This window comes from Anomaloglossus baeobatrachus, chromosome 9, assembly GCF_048569485.1.
Source record: "Anomaloglossus baeobatrachus isolate aAnoBae1 chromosome 9, aAnoBae1.hap1, whole genome shotgun sequence".
NCBI lineage: Eukaryota > Metazoa > Chordata > Amphibia > Anura > Aromobatidae > Anomaloglossus > Anomaloglossus baeobatrachus.
This window is the reverse complement of record NC_134361.1, coordinates 167,926,906-167,941,883: the sequence shown is the minus strand read 5'-3', so window position 1 is coordinate 167,941,883 and position 14,978 is coordinate 167,926,906.

Genomic DNA, 14,978 nt, shown 5'->3' with positions numbered 1-14,978 from the left:
TTTTAAAGAACAAAATGCCTGGAGTTTTGTGCTGGTGAAACCCTTCAACCAATTTCAATGCACATGGACTGGCTCTCCAAACCTCTTCTCCGTGCACAGCCCAGGATTACTGGCTTCCATCACACAGGTGAGCTGGGCAAAAAACATCTTTCTACCGTTCTAGGGAAGTATTTGGTTCCCACTAGCAATCATTGCATTGCTTCATTACTTAAGGCCAAATCTATACGTGAGAGGGATGAAAATGTAGCCGAATACCAGAAGTACTGATACACCTCTGGGTGGCGAGTCCTCCACAGGTCAATTAGTGCTGTTTCCGTAAGTAAATTACCAAACGGCGTACAGTTTCCACCCACTTTTCGCGTCTCATGCCTCCCCTTATCCCAGTGAGAGTTTGGAACAATATTAAAGTCTCCAATTTGCACAAAGGGAATCCCCGGAAACTCCGTAATTATATTAGCAAGCTGTGAATAAATTTTTACAGTATGGCAGAGATATATAGGGATATCATTAATACAGGTCTAGCCCCCAGCCAACTTGACAAACATACATACCGACCGTCCTTATCTGTGATTACCCTCAGATATATGAACAGAGGGCCCAATCGAACTAGTATGCTGATCCCCTAAAGTAATCCGAATATGTGAAGTGGTACCCCACTCCGAGCCAATTTCTATTTAGTAGATGCAGTCTCTCTGGTACCTTATGTGTTTCCTGCAAACAAATCAGATCAGATTTTTCTGCCCGTAGAAATTGAAATACAGCCTGCCTTTTACTGCTAGAGCCAAGGCCCCTAACATTCCAGCTAATTAATTTTATGCATCTTGCCATATTTGCAAGCAGAGAATACAAGCAGCCCCAGAACTTCTTTATGAATCAATGTTTCGGCAACCAAAAAAACGTAATTTTGTTGTTTGGAATTTTTTTCGCGCTACGCCATGTGCCGGTCAGATTAATTGCTTTTATATGTTGATAGATCAGGCATTTCTGAACGTGGCGATACTAAATATGTGTGTATTTTTATAACTGTTTTATTTTCAATGGGACCAAAGGGCAATGATTTGAAATTTTTTATTTATTTTTTCCATTTATTATTGATTTTGCTAGTCTGATCCATCCGCTCTTGTTAGCCGCATGTCTGCTGATCATATCAGCAGACATGTGGAGGGATTACCGCGGGCTCCCACATAGGACAGACACGGCCAAGGACGTACCAGTACATCCTTGGTCGTGAAGGGGTTAATACTTTGTAGAGAATCCTTTGCAGGTAATGACTGCCTGAAGAGCGGAATGCGATGTTTTATCAAATTCTACTCGCTCCGATTTTCATGCCCTGTGTCTTAGGCCTTAACCTCTTAATGACTGAGCCAAGTTTGCAATTTTCAAGCTTTGAATTTTTACACCTTTAAACCAGAGATTTCTATCACACAAAATGGTTAATAAATAACATTTCCCATTTCTCTACTTTACATCAGCACCATTGTTGAAAAAATTTTGTTGTTTTTTTTTTGTTAGATGTTAGACTGATGTTTATCAGTAATTTCTCTTTTTTGCAACAAAATTTACAAAAGCATATTTTTATGGCTCTCATCACCTTTGAAGTGACTTAAGTCACATTTAGTGTTAGAATGTTTAAATCTTCTAATATTTTAGAAATGATGCTGTTGCAAAGTAGATACAGTATGTAGTAAATATTACCTAATTATTTTTTTTCCGTGTCATTAATCAGGAGCCGTACTTTCTTCAATATTGATAATTTTACACTTTGTCGGAGTGATCGTCTTCGCTTGAAGGAAAGGGTAGAGTACAACTACGATGTGATATATCATAGGGAAATGGCCAGGCTTCGTAAAGGTAAGATGTGTTTTGTACATGTTTGTACATATGTTAGTCTGTACCTATTATTAGATTTTGTTATACATTCTAACACTAGATGGGGTTGTAGTTTTGGCCATAATTTTGAGTTTGAAGGGGAATCTTGTAATGTCACTTAAGTATGTGTCTGTATACGCCACCAGACATTATAACTTGATGGAATGTATAGGGTCAGGGCTCCTTCTGAAGAATATATTAAATTGTACCTTTTAGTATTGTGTTTTCTTAAAGGGATCCAAGCGCCTTGGGTACCCTTCCCTGCCGTGGTCAGTCGCCCCTGCCGCGACATAAGGAGTTACCTCACACAAACATCCCATACCCCCACAGTCCTCGGTCGACAGTCTCACCTAATTGTACCTCCCGATTGCTTGTCAGGCACCTGTAGCTACACCAGTGACGCCAGCTTTTGTACTTTCGTTTTCAGCACAACCCCTCTCAACTGACTGGCAAGTCTATGGGGAAAAGGCCCAGGAATGGGGCACTGGATTTATCAGCCAGTCTCATTGAGCAACCTGAAAATGGGCAACCTGCAAACAGGTAAGTGATCCATCACTGACTCCGCGATCATTACATAAGCGTATTATTACTCCCGCCCCCCCTCCCCCAGTGGACATATCTTCAATACCAGACATACATATATGCTACAAAGACTTTTCCGCTAACAGATTCAGTCTCTCTCTATTTTTTTTGTAATCAGATACATTTTTAGTGCATTTTAACCATTTACATTACAAACAGAAAGGCCCAGGAGTGGGGCACTGGATTTATCAGCCAGTCTCATTGAGCAACCTAACAATGTCCAACCTGCAAAGAGGTAAGTGATCCATATTACATAAGCGTATTAATACTCCCGCCCCTCCCCAGTGGATATATCTTCAATGCCACACATACATATGTGCTGCAAAGACTTTTAAGCTAACAGATTCAGTCTATCAGATACATTTTTATTGCATTTTAAACATTTACACTACAAACATAGAAAAACCCTGTGCAAGGAGTTACCTCACACAAACATCCCATCCCCCACCCTCCCCGGTTGACAGTCTCACCTATTTGTACCTCCCGACTCTCCTTTCCTTCATAAAGAACCATTCTTCTTCTATATCATCGTCCATTGGCTCTCCCATAGATCTTATAGCCCAAACAGCCTGTCTTTCAGAAGTTCAAATTATGTTAATCCTGGGAAGTCCAGCCACTTTCCTTTCAAATTGTGCCCTTTTACTTTTCTTAGGATAAATATTTTTCTCCAGAAGAATAATGAAATTAACTTTCTGAACAGATTCCTTACTAGCTGGTGCCTTTTCATACAGCCAATACGAGGCATTAAGATTCTTGGCCACAAATAAAAAGCGCGCAATTGCTAATTTCTCATGTTCTTCCATCCCCACTTCGTCCACGTAGCCCAGCACACACACCAAAGGATTCCTGGATAGCACCACCTGTGTACAAATTGGATAAAGTTTAATACTATGATCCAGAACCCCAGTAGGCACGGGTACTCCCACAGCATGTGTACAATCTTTGCTTCTTCTACTGTGCACTTAGGGCATTTGGAGTCCGCACTCACTCCCGCTTTATACAGACACACAGGAGTCTTGTAGACTCTATATAAAACATATATCTGTGAGACTCTTCATCTCACTCAGAGATACTTTGGTAACATATTGAATAATGGAATTCAATTTGTCCGCTACAGTCTCTCCCAGATCCTCCCCCCACTTCGCAAAGGCCCCAATTGGGTGCCCAACAATAAACATGGCCAGCAGCCCCCCACATATCATTGATATACAACCTGCAGTACACCTTTGTGTTCCTAATATATCCTGATATGCTTCCAATGCTGCAAATGACTCACATTACCTTTTCCAAGGATCCCCCTGTATCTCCCAAAAACAATAAAAGTTCATCCGCATACAGGGCCACTTTCTGTTCCAAACTCCCATTGGGCTGAATTCAGGAATTCATCCACCTCCTGATGCACCTTAGCAGAATACAAGTCAGAGAAAAATGCCCCAGCACTTTCAAAATATCAGGATTTATCTTTGACTACTGCCCTTTCCACCGACTGTAGGCATGCAATGTATGACGATTCTCTTTGTGCTGCAGCTATCCCAGACAATAAATGACCGGCCCACTCCCCGTTTTCAACAGACTGCACGGTTTGAAACATTTTCTTTCACTCCGCTGCCTGTAGAGTCAATTTGGTGATCATTTTTTGAGCCGCCCTCATCCTATCCTATGCTGCCGCCGTTGGGTCCTATATCTGAACACACTCCGCCTTCCCGAATTCCTGGAATGCAAGCTGATCCTGCCTCTTTGCCTCCAATTTAATTCTATAGATTCCTTATATATATAGTCCCCTAAAATACGCCTTCATAGCTTCACAAACCATGCCAATAGATACCGATCCTTCATTAAACCTAAGATATTCCCGCACACCCTCTCAAATACCGCCAACTTCTTACACCAACTGCAGACAAAAGGTATTTAATTTCCATAAGAGCCTACCCTGGTTCTGTTGTTCCCCCTAATCCAATTCTACACATAAAGGTGAGTGGTCTGACACCGTTCTAGGGAAGTATTTGGTTCCCACTAGCAATCATTGTATTGCTTCATTACCTAAGGCCAAATCTATACGTGAGAGGGATGAAAATGTAGCCGAATACCAGAAGTACTGATACACCTCTGGGTGGCGAGTCCTCCACAGGTCAATTAGTGCTGTTTCCGTAAGTAAATTACCAAACGGCGTACAGTTTCCACCCACTTTTCGCGTCTCATGCCTCCCCTTATCCCAGTGAGAGTTTGGAACAATATTAAAGTCTCCAATTTGCACAAAGGGAATCCCTGGAAACTCCTTAATTATATTAGCAAGCTGTGAATAAATTTATTACAGTATGGCAGAGATATATAGGGATATCATTAATACAGGTCTAGCCCCCAGCCAACTTGACAAACATACATACCGACCGTCCTTATCTGTGATGACTAGAGTTGAGCGCGGTTCGTGGTTCGTGGTTCTCCAGTTCCAGGCTCGAGTGATTTTGGGGCATGTTCTAGATCGAACTAGAACTCGAGCTTTTTGCAAAAGCTCGATAGTTCTAGAAACGTTCGAGAACGGTTCTAGCAGCCAAAAAACAGCTAAATCATAGCTTGGTTTCTGCTGTAATAGTGTAAGTCACTCTGTGAATCAAACTATTATCACATTTCAGTGTATAGTGTGCGTGAACAGCGCCTTCAGATCACTGCTGTTTCTATAATGGCGATCGCCATTTTTTTTTTTTTTTCTTGTCTTCCTTCCCTAAGCGCGCGCGTCTTGTGGGGCGGGCCAGCATGTCAGCCAATCACAGACACACACACAGCTAAGTGGACTTTGAGCCAGAGAAGCAACGGCATGTGTGATAGGATCTGCATGTCACATGTCCCTGCATTATAAAACCGGACATTTTCTTCACGGACGCCATTATCTGCCTTCTGCGTCTTTGGTGTCAGACATCACTGTCGCAGCTCCGTCTTGAGTCCTATCGCTGATACAGCTGTATGCGCTGCATACACAGCGTTAGACAGCATAGGGAGAGCACTTTATAGCAGTCCTTTTAAGGGCTCAAACCGCCAGGGTCAGAGTTAAGGTGACAGGTCCTGAAAACAGCGCCAGCGTCTGTGCAGCCAAGGTCAGGGATTTCCTCCCTGCATTTCACCATTAGGAGGGAATAGAAAGGCAGGCTTCCATTCCTCTACCCAGAGCACCACAATCCTGCCACTGTACCCTCTTGTCCTCTGCACACTCCAACTCATAACTAAGCCATTATACTAGCAAACACTCAGTGTACCTAGTGGCATCCTATCTGTGGCTATTGGACTTTGCTATAGTCCCACTAGTGCCAAGACATTTGCAGAGCGCATCTGCCTGCGTTGCACACTCCAACTAATTATAACTAAGCCATTATACTAGCAAACACTTAGTGTACCTAGTGGCATCCTATACGTGGCTATTGGACTTTGCTATAGTCCCACTAGTGCCAAGACATTTGCAGAGCGCATCTGCCTGCGTTGCACACTCCAACTAATTATAACTAAGCCATTATACTAGCACACACTCAGTGTACCTAGTGGCATCCTATACGTGGCTATTGGACTTTGCTATAGTCCCACTAGTGCCAAGACATTTGCAGAGCGCATCTGCCTGCGTTGCACACTCCAACTAATTATAACTAAGCCATTATACTAGCAAACACTTAGTGTACCTAGTGGCATCCTATACGTGGCTATTGGACTTTGCTATAGTCCCACTAGTGCCAAGACATTTGCAGAGCGCATCTGCCTGCGTTGCACACTCCAACTAATTATAACTAAGCCATTATACTAGCACACACTCAGTGTACCTAGTGGCATCCTATACGTGGCTATTGGACTTTGCTATAGTCCCACTAGTGCCAAGACATTTGCAGAGCGCATCTGCCTGCGTTGCACACTCCAACTAATTATAACTAAGCCATTATACTAGCAAACACTCAGTGTACCTAGTGGCATCCTATACGTGGCTATTGGACTTTGCTATAGTCCCACTAGTGCCAAGACATTTGCAGAGCGCATCTGCCTGCGTTGCACACTCCAACTAATTATAACTAAGCCATTATACTAGCAAACACTTAGTGTACCTAGTGGCATCCTATACGTGGCTATTGGACTTTGCTATAGTCCCACTAGTGCCAAGACATTTGCAGAGCGCATCTGCCTGCGTTGCACACTCCAACTAATTATAACTAAGCCATTATACTAGCACACACTCAGTGTACCTAGTGGCATCCTATACGTGGCTATTGGACTTTGCTATAGTCCCACTAGTGCCAAGACATTTGCAGAGCGCATCTGCCTGCGTTGCACACTCCAACTAATTATAACTAAGCCATTATACTAGCAAACACTTAGTGTACCTAGTGGCATCCTATACGTGGCTATTGGACTTTGCTATAGTCCCACTAGTGCCAAGACATTTGCAGAGCGCATCTGCCTGCGTTGCACACTCCAACTAATTATAACTAAGCCATTATACTAGCACACACTCAGTGTACCTAGTGGCATCCTATACGTGGCTATTGGACTTTGCTATAGTCCAACTAGTGCCAAGACATTTGCAGAGCGCATCTGCCTGCGTTGCACACTCCAACTAATTATAACTAAGCCATTATACTAGCACACACTCAGTGTACCTAGTGGCATCCTATACGTGGCTATTGGACTTTGCTATAGTCCCACTAGTGCCAAGACATTTGCAGAGCGCATCTGCCTGCGTTGCACACTCCAACTAATTATAACTAAGCCATTATACTAGCACACACTCAGTGTACCTAGTGGCATCCTATACGTGGCTATTGGACTTTGCTATAGTCCCACTAGTGCCAAGACATTTGCAGAGCGCATCTGCCTGCGTTGCACACTCCAACTAATTATAACTAAGCCATTATACTAGCAAACACTTAGTGTACCTAGTGGCATCCTATACGTGGCTATTGGACTTTGCTATAGTCCCACTAGTGCCAAGACATTTGCAGAGCGCATCTGCCTGCGTTGCACACTCCAACTAATTATAACTAAGCCATTATACTAGCACACACTCAGTGTACCTAGTGGCATCCTATACGTGGCTATTGGACTTTGCTATAGTCCCACTAGTGCCAAGACATTTGCAGAGCGCATCTGCCTGCGTTGCACACTCCAACTAATTATAACTAAGCCATTATACTAGCAAACACTTAGTGTACCTAGTGGCATCCTATACGTGGCTATTGGACTTTGCTATAGTCCCACTAGTGCCAAGACATTTGCAGAGCGCATCTGCCTGCGTTGCACACTCCAACTAATTATAACTAAGCCATTATACTAGCACACACTCAGTGTACCTAGTGGCATCCTATACGTGGCTATTGGACTTTGCTATAGTCCCACTAGTGCCAAGACATTTGCAGAGCGCATCTGCCTGCGTTGCACACTCCAACTAATTATAACTAAGCCATTATACTAGCAAACACTTAGTGTACCTAGTGGCATCCTATACGTGGCTATTGGACTTTGCTATAGTCCCACTAGTGCCAAGACATTTGCAGAGCGCATCTGCCTGCGTTGCACACTCCAACTAATTATAACTAAGCCATTATACTAGCACACACTCAGTGTACCTAGTGGCATCCTATACGTGGCTATTGGACTTTGCTATAGTCCCACTAGTGCCAAGACATTTGCAGAGCGCATCTGCCTGCGTTGCACACTCCAACTAATTATAACTAAGCCATTATACTAGCAAACACTTAGTGTACCTAGTGGCATCCTATACGTGGCTATTGGACTTTGCAATAGTCCCACTAGTGCCAAGACATTTGCAGAGCGCATCTGCCGGCGTTGCACACTCCAACTAATTATAACTAAGCCATTATACTAGCACACACTCAGTGTACCTAGTGGCATCCTATACGTGGCTATTGGACTTTGCTATAGTCCCACTAGTGCCAAGACATTTGCAGAGCGCATCTGCCTGCGTTGCACACTCCAACTAATTATAACTAAGCCATTATACTAGCAAACACTTAGTGTACCTAGTGGCATCCTATACGTGGCTATTGGACTTTGCTATAGTCCCACTAGTGCCAAGACATTTGCAGAGCGCATCTGCCTGCGTTGCACACTCCAACTAATTATAACTAAGCCATTATACTAGCACACACTCAGTGTACCTAGTGGCATCCTATACGTGGCTATTGGACTTTGCTATAGTCCCACTAGTGCCAAGACATTTGCAGAGCGCATCTGCCTGCGTTGCACACTCCAACTAATTATAACTAAGCCATTATACTAGCACACACTCAGTGTACCTAGTGGCATCCTATACGTGGCTATTGGACTTTGCTATAGTCCCAAGACATTTGCAGAGCGCATCTGCCTGCGTTGCACACTCCAACTAATTATAACTAAGCCATTATACTAGCACACACTCAGTGTACCTAGTGGCATCCTATACGTGGCTATTGGACTTTGCTATAGTCCCACTAGTGCCAAGACATTTGCAGAGCGCATCTGCCTGCGTTGCACACTCCAACTAATTATAACTAAGCCATTATACTAGCAAACACTTAGTGTACCTAGTGGCATCCTATACGTGGCTATTGGACTTTGCTATAGTCCCACTAGTGCCAAGACATTTGCAGAGCGCATCTGCCTGCGTTGCACACTCCAACTAATTATAACTAAGCCATTATACTAGCACACACTCAGTGTACCTAGTGGCATCCTATACGTGGCTATTGGACTTTGCTATAGTCCCACTAGTGCCAAGACATTTGCAGAGCGCATCTGCCTGCGTTGCACACTCCAACTAATTATAACTAAGCCATTATACTAGCAAACACTTAGTGTACCTAGTGGCATCCTATACGTGGCTATTGGACTTTGCTATAGTCCCACTAGTGCCAAGACATTTGCAGAGCGCATCTGCCTGCGTTGCACACTCCAACTAATTATAACTAAGCCATTATACTAGCACACACTCAGTGTACCTAGTGGCATCCTATACGTGGCTATTGGACTTTGCTATAGTCCCACTAGTGCCAAGACATTTGCAGAGCGCATCTGCCTGCGTTGCACACTCCAACTAATTATAACTAAGCCATTATACTAGCAAACACTTAGTGTACCTAGTGGCATCCTATACGTGGCTATTGGACTTTGCTATAGTCCCACTAGTGCCAAGACATTTGCAGAGCGCATCTGCCTGCGTTGCACACTCCAACTAATTATAACTAAGCCATTATACTAGCACACACTCAGTGTACCTAGTGGCATCCTATACGTGGCTATTGGACTTTGCTATAGTCCCACTAGTGCCAAGACATTTGCAGAGCGCATCTGCCTGCGTTGCACACTCCAACTAATTATAACTAAGCCATTATACTAGCACACACTCAGTGTACCTAGTGGCATCCTATACGTGGCTATTGGACTTTGCTATAGTCTCACTAGTGCCAAGACATTTGCAGAGCGCATCTGCCTGCGTTGCACACTCCAACTAATTATAACTAAGCCATTATACTAGCACACACTCAGTGTACCTAGTGGCATCCTATACGTGGCTATTGGACTTTGCTATAGTCCCACTAGTGCCAAGACATTTGCAGAGCGCATCTGCCTGCGTTGCACACTCCAACTAATTATAACTAAGCCATTATACTAGCAAACACTCAGTGTACCTAGTGGCATCCTATACGTGGCTATTGGACTTTGCTTTAGTCCCACTAGTGCCAAGACATTTGCAGCACGTCTGCCTGCGTTGCACACTCCAACTAATTATAACTAAGTTACATTGTCAGGGATATTTATTCTTTATTATTCTGCTGTTAATAAAGCTAGACCACCACTGCAATCTTCACCACCTCTCAATTTTTACTACCACATTTTCAGTCCACAATCTTGTCGCAATCAACATGAGTGGCAAAATGACAGATGCTGGTGGAAAGGGGAAGAGGCGTGGTGGAAAAGGCAAAAAAGGTTTTGTCAGTGGGGAAGGTGGCAAAGCTCCATTATCATCTGCTGCAGATAGACCATCTACTAGCAAAAGTAAGATGTCTACTACTTATTGTGGACAATCCGATGTGCTCCCTTTTTTACGGACATGAACAAGAGGAACAAAGGTAGATGATGGGCAAAAAAGGAAAATGCTTGAATGGATCTCAAGTGGTCCAACAAGTGCCCTCTCAGCCACTTCAAGTACCGCATCCAAAAAACACCAGTCCTCTGAGTTGTCATCCCAATCACACTTGATTTCTCCCAGCTCTGAAGTCTCCATCAGCCCTGCACAGTATGGTGGAACTGAGATGGCTGAGTCTGCAGAGCTGTTCAGTCACACTATAGCCTGGGAATCAGAGGTCTGCTCCCAAGCTACAGTGAGTACAGAACAGGAAATGGTCTGCAGTGATGCCCAGAACCTTTGTGACTCTGATTCAGGCCGTGAGGACCAAGTTTCTGAGCATAATGTTGACCCTTTGTCACAAACTGTAACACCTGTGGTTATAGACAATGAGGAACATACTGATGAAGATGAGACGCAGATACCCGATTGGGATGACAACTTAAATATTCGGTCAGGGCAAGAAGAGGCTCGGTCTGAGGGGGAGGGGAGTGCAAACACAACAATTGATGATGACGTTCTAGATCCCACCTACTGTCAACCCCCAGTCAGGCACTCGAGGAGGTCAACAGAGGCGGTGGAGGAGGATGCAACCGACGACGAAGTTACCTTGCGCCTTCCTGGACAGAGTCGGAGCACTGGTAGCACGTCTACAACTGCATCCTCAGCCACCACTCTGCCTATGAGCATTATTCGGGGTGGATCAACAGGTTGCATGGCCTCTAAGCCTTGCCTAGCCTGGTCCTTTTTTCACATCGAAAAAGATCGCCCAACTCATGTGATATGTAACATTTGTCATGATTCTGTTAGTAGAGGTCAAAACCTCAGCAGTTTGACAACTTCTTCCATGAATCGTCACATGACTAAATATCATAAGTCCCGGTGGGAAGCTCACCGTGCTGCAATGCGGCCTAGCGGAGCGAACCATCCACCGCCCGCCCCTTCCAGTGCATCCGCGCGCTCTTCATCTTCTAGGACTGTGGGGACAGCTGTCACACCTGTTTTTCCACGCAAAACTTCCACCACTGTAACCGCAACAGGCAGTTTGCTTGTAAGGTCGTCAGTTGGTTTGGAAGGGGAAACAAGTGAGTGTGTACAGCTCTCTCAGACATCGATAGCACCAACGTTGGATGAAGGCAACATCATGTCTCCGCCTGCACTTTCCTCACAAACCTGCATTTTTTCAGGGACACCCTACTCAACACCGTCTACACACAGCAGCCAGATCTCTGTCCCTCAGATGTGGTCAAATAAAAGGCCACTTCCTCCGACCCATGACAAAGCTAAGAGGTTGACTCTATCCCTCTGTAAGCTGTTGGCTACCGAAATGCTGCCTTTCCGCCTAGTGGACACACAGGATTTTAGAGACCTTATGTCTGTCGCTGTGCCCCAGTACCAGATGCCTAGTCGCCACTACTTCTCTAAGAAAGGTGTGCCCGCGCTACACCAGCATGTCGCACACAACATCACCGCTTCCTTGAGAAACTCTGTGTGTGAACGGGTGCATTTCACCACCGATACTTGGACCAGTAAGCATGGACAGGGACGTTACATGTCGCTGACTGGGCACTGGGTAACTATGGTGATAGATGGTGAAGGGTCTGCTGCACAAGTCTTACCGTCCCCACGACTTGTGTGTCAATCCTCTGTCTGTCCAAGTTCCGCCACTGCTTCTGCATCCTCCACCTCATCTGGGTCCTCCACCTCCGCCCCAAGCCTGCCTGGTCAGGCCACCAGCGTTCTCACTGCGCAGAAGGAATCACGCACCCCTCATTACTATGCTGGCAGCAGAGCGCAACGGCATCAGGCGGTCTTTAGCTTGACATGTCTTGGGAATAAGAGTCACACAGCTGAGGAGTTGTGGTCAGCTCTGCGGTCCGAGTTTAATAAATGGTTGTCTCCACTCAACCTGCAGCCTGGTAAGGCCGTGTGCGACAATGCTGCAAACCTGGGTGCGGCCCTTCAACTGGGCAAGGTGACACACGTACCTTGTATGGCTCACGTGTTGAACCTTGTCGTGCAGCAATTTTTAACACACTATCCCGGCCCAGATGGCCTTCTGAACAGGGCACGAAAACTGTCTGCTCACTTCCGCCGTTCAAGCGCCGCAGCTGAGCGACTTGCATCGCTCCAGAAGTCTTTCGGCCTGCCGGTTCATCGCCTGAAATGCGATGTGGCGACACGCTGGAATTCAACTCTCCACATGTTACAGCGACTGTGGCAGCACCGCAGAGCCCTGGTGCAATACGTCATGACGTATAGCCTGGGCCAACGAGATGCAGAGGTGGGGCAGATCACCCTGATGGAGTGGTCTCAGATCAAGGACCTATGCACCCTTCTGCACAGTTTCGACATGGCGACGAATATGTTTAGCGCTGACAATGCCATTATCAGCATGACGATTCCAGTCATTTACATGCTGGAGCACACGCTAAACACTATTCGGAGTCAGGGGGTGGGACAACATGAAGGGGAGGAACTACAGGAGGATTCATATGCGCAAGGGACAACAACATCACCAAGGTCCAGACGTTCATCATCACCAACGCAGCAGGCATGGGACCAAGGGGGACAGGGATCGACAAGGGCGCATAGTAGCAGGCGAAATGTTGAGCAAGGTGCAGGAGAACATGAAGAAATGGAGGACGAACTGTCCATGGACATGGAAGACTCAGCGGATGAGGGAGACCTTGGTCAAATTTCAGTTGAAAGAGGTTGGGGTCAGATGTCAGAGGAAGAAAGAACGGGTAGCACCTCTATGCCACAAACACAGCGTGGACTTGGTCCGCATGGCTGCGCAAGACACATGAGTGCCTTTTTGTTGCACTACCTCCAACATGACAGTCGTATTGTCAAAATTAGAAGTGATGATGACTACTGGATTGCCACACTATTAGATCCCCGGTACAAGTCCAAATTTTGTGACATAATTCCAGCCATAGAAAGGGACGCACGTATGCAGGAGTATCAGCAGAAGCTGTTACTAGATCTTAGCTCGGCTTTTCCACCAAACAACCGTGCAGGTGCAGGGAGTGAATCTCCCAGTTGTAACTTGACAAACATGGGACGGTCTCGTCATCTTCAACAGTCTACCCGTACCAGTAGGACTGTATCTGGTGCCGGTAACAGCAATTTTATGGAATCTTTTCATAATTTTTTTAGACCCTCTTTTGCAAGGCCACCAGAGACAACAAGTCTGACACATAGTCAACGGCTGGAGAGGATGATACAGGAGTATCTCCAAATGAACATCGATGCCATGACTGTGCAACTGGAGCCTTGCTCCTTTTGGGCTTCAAACCTAGAAAAATGGCCAGAGCTCGCAACTTACGCCTTGGAGATTTTGTCGTGTCCAGCTGCCAGCGTTGTCTCTGAACGTGTATTCAGTGCTGCTGGGTGTGTGCTGACAGATAAGCGCACGCGTCTGTCCAGTGACAATGTGGACAGACTGACGTTCATCAAAATGAACAAGTCATGGATCCAGAAGGAATTTACTACCCCTGTGTCATCCTGGGGAGAGTAAATGCTTGTTGATTTGGAATGTGCTTGATGCAAATCAAAACATCCTGTTTGCAACTAGGGCACAAGTGCTGCCACTGAATGGGTGGGTGTGTGGGGCCCAATTTTTGGAAAAAAAGGGAGACTCCGCTTGGAGTAACCCTTGCTTACATTGTTTTTAAAAGAAGCCAAGATGAACAGAGCTGGGATCAGGAAAGACTTTGCTACCTACCCTGGTGTCATCCTGGGGACGGTTAATTATGGCGTATTTTTGAATGTGCTTGATGCAAATCTAGCTGTGAAGTGTACAACTGGGGCACAACTGCTGCCACTGAATGGGTGGGTGTGTGGGGCCCAATTTTTGGAAAAAAAGGGAGACTCCGCTTGGAGTAACCCTTGCTTGCTGTGTTTTTAAAAGAAGCCAAGATGAACAGAGCTGGGATCAGGAAAGACTTTGCTACCTACCCCGGTGTCATCCTGGGGACGGATAAGAATGGCGTATTTTTGAATGTGCTTGATGCAAATGTAGCTGTGAAGTGTACAACTAGGGCACAACTGCTGCCACTGAAGGGGTGGGTGTGTGTGGGGCCCAATTTTTGGAAAAAAGGGAGACTCCGCTTGGAGTAACCCTTGCTTACATTGTTTTTAAAAGAAGCCAAGATGAACAAGTCATGGGTCAGCAAAGACTTTGCTACCTACCCCGGTGTCATCCTGGGGATGGATAAGAATGGCGTATTTTTGAATGTGCTTGATGCAAATGTAGCTGTGAAGTGTACAACTAGGGCACAACTGCTGCCACTGAAGGGGTGGGTGTGTGTGGGGCCCAATTTTTGGAAAAAAAGGGAGACTCCGCTTGGAGTAACCCTTGCTTGATGTGTTTTTAAAAGAAGCCAAGATGAACAGAGCTGGGATCAGGAAAGACTTTGCTACCTACCCC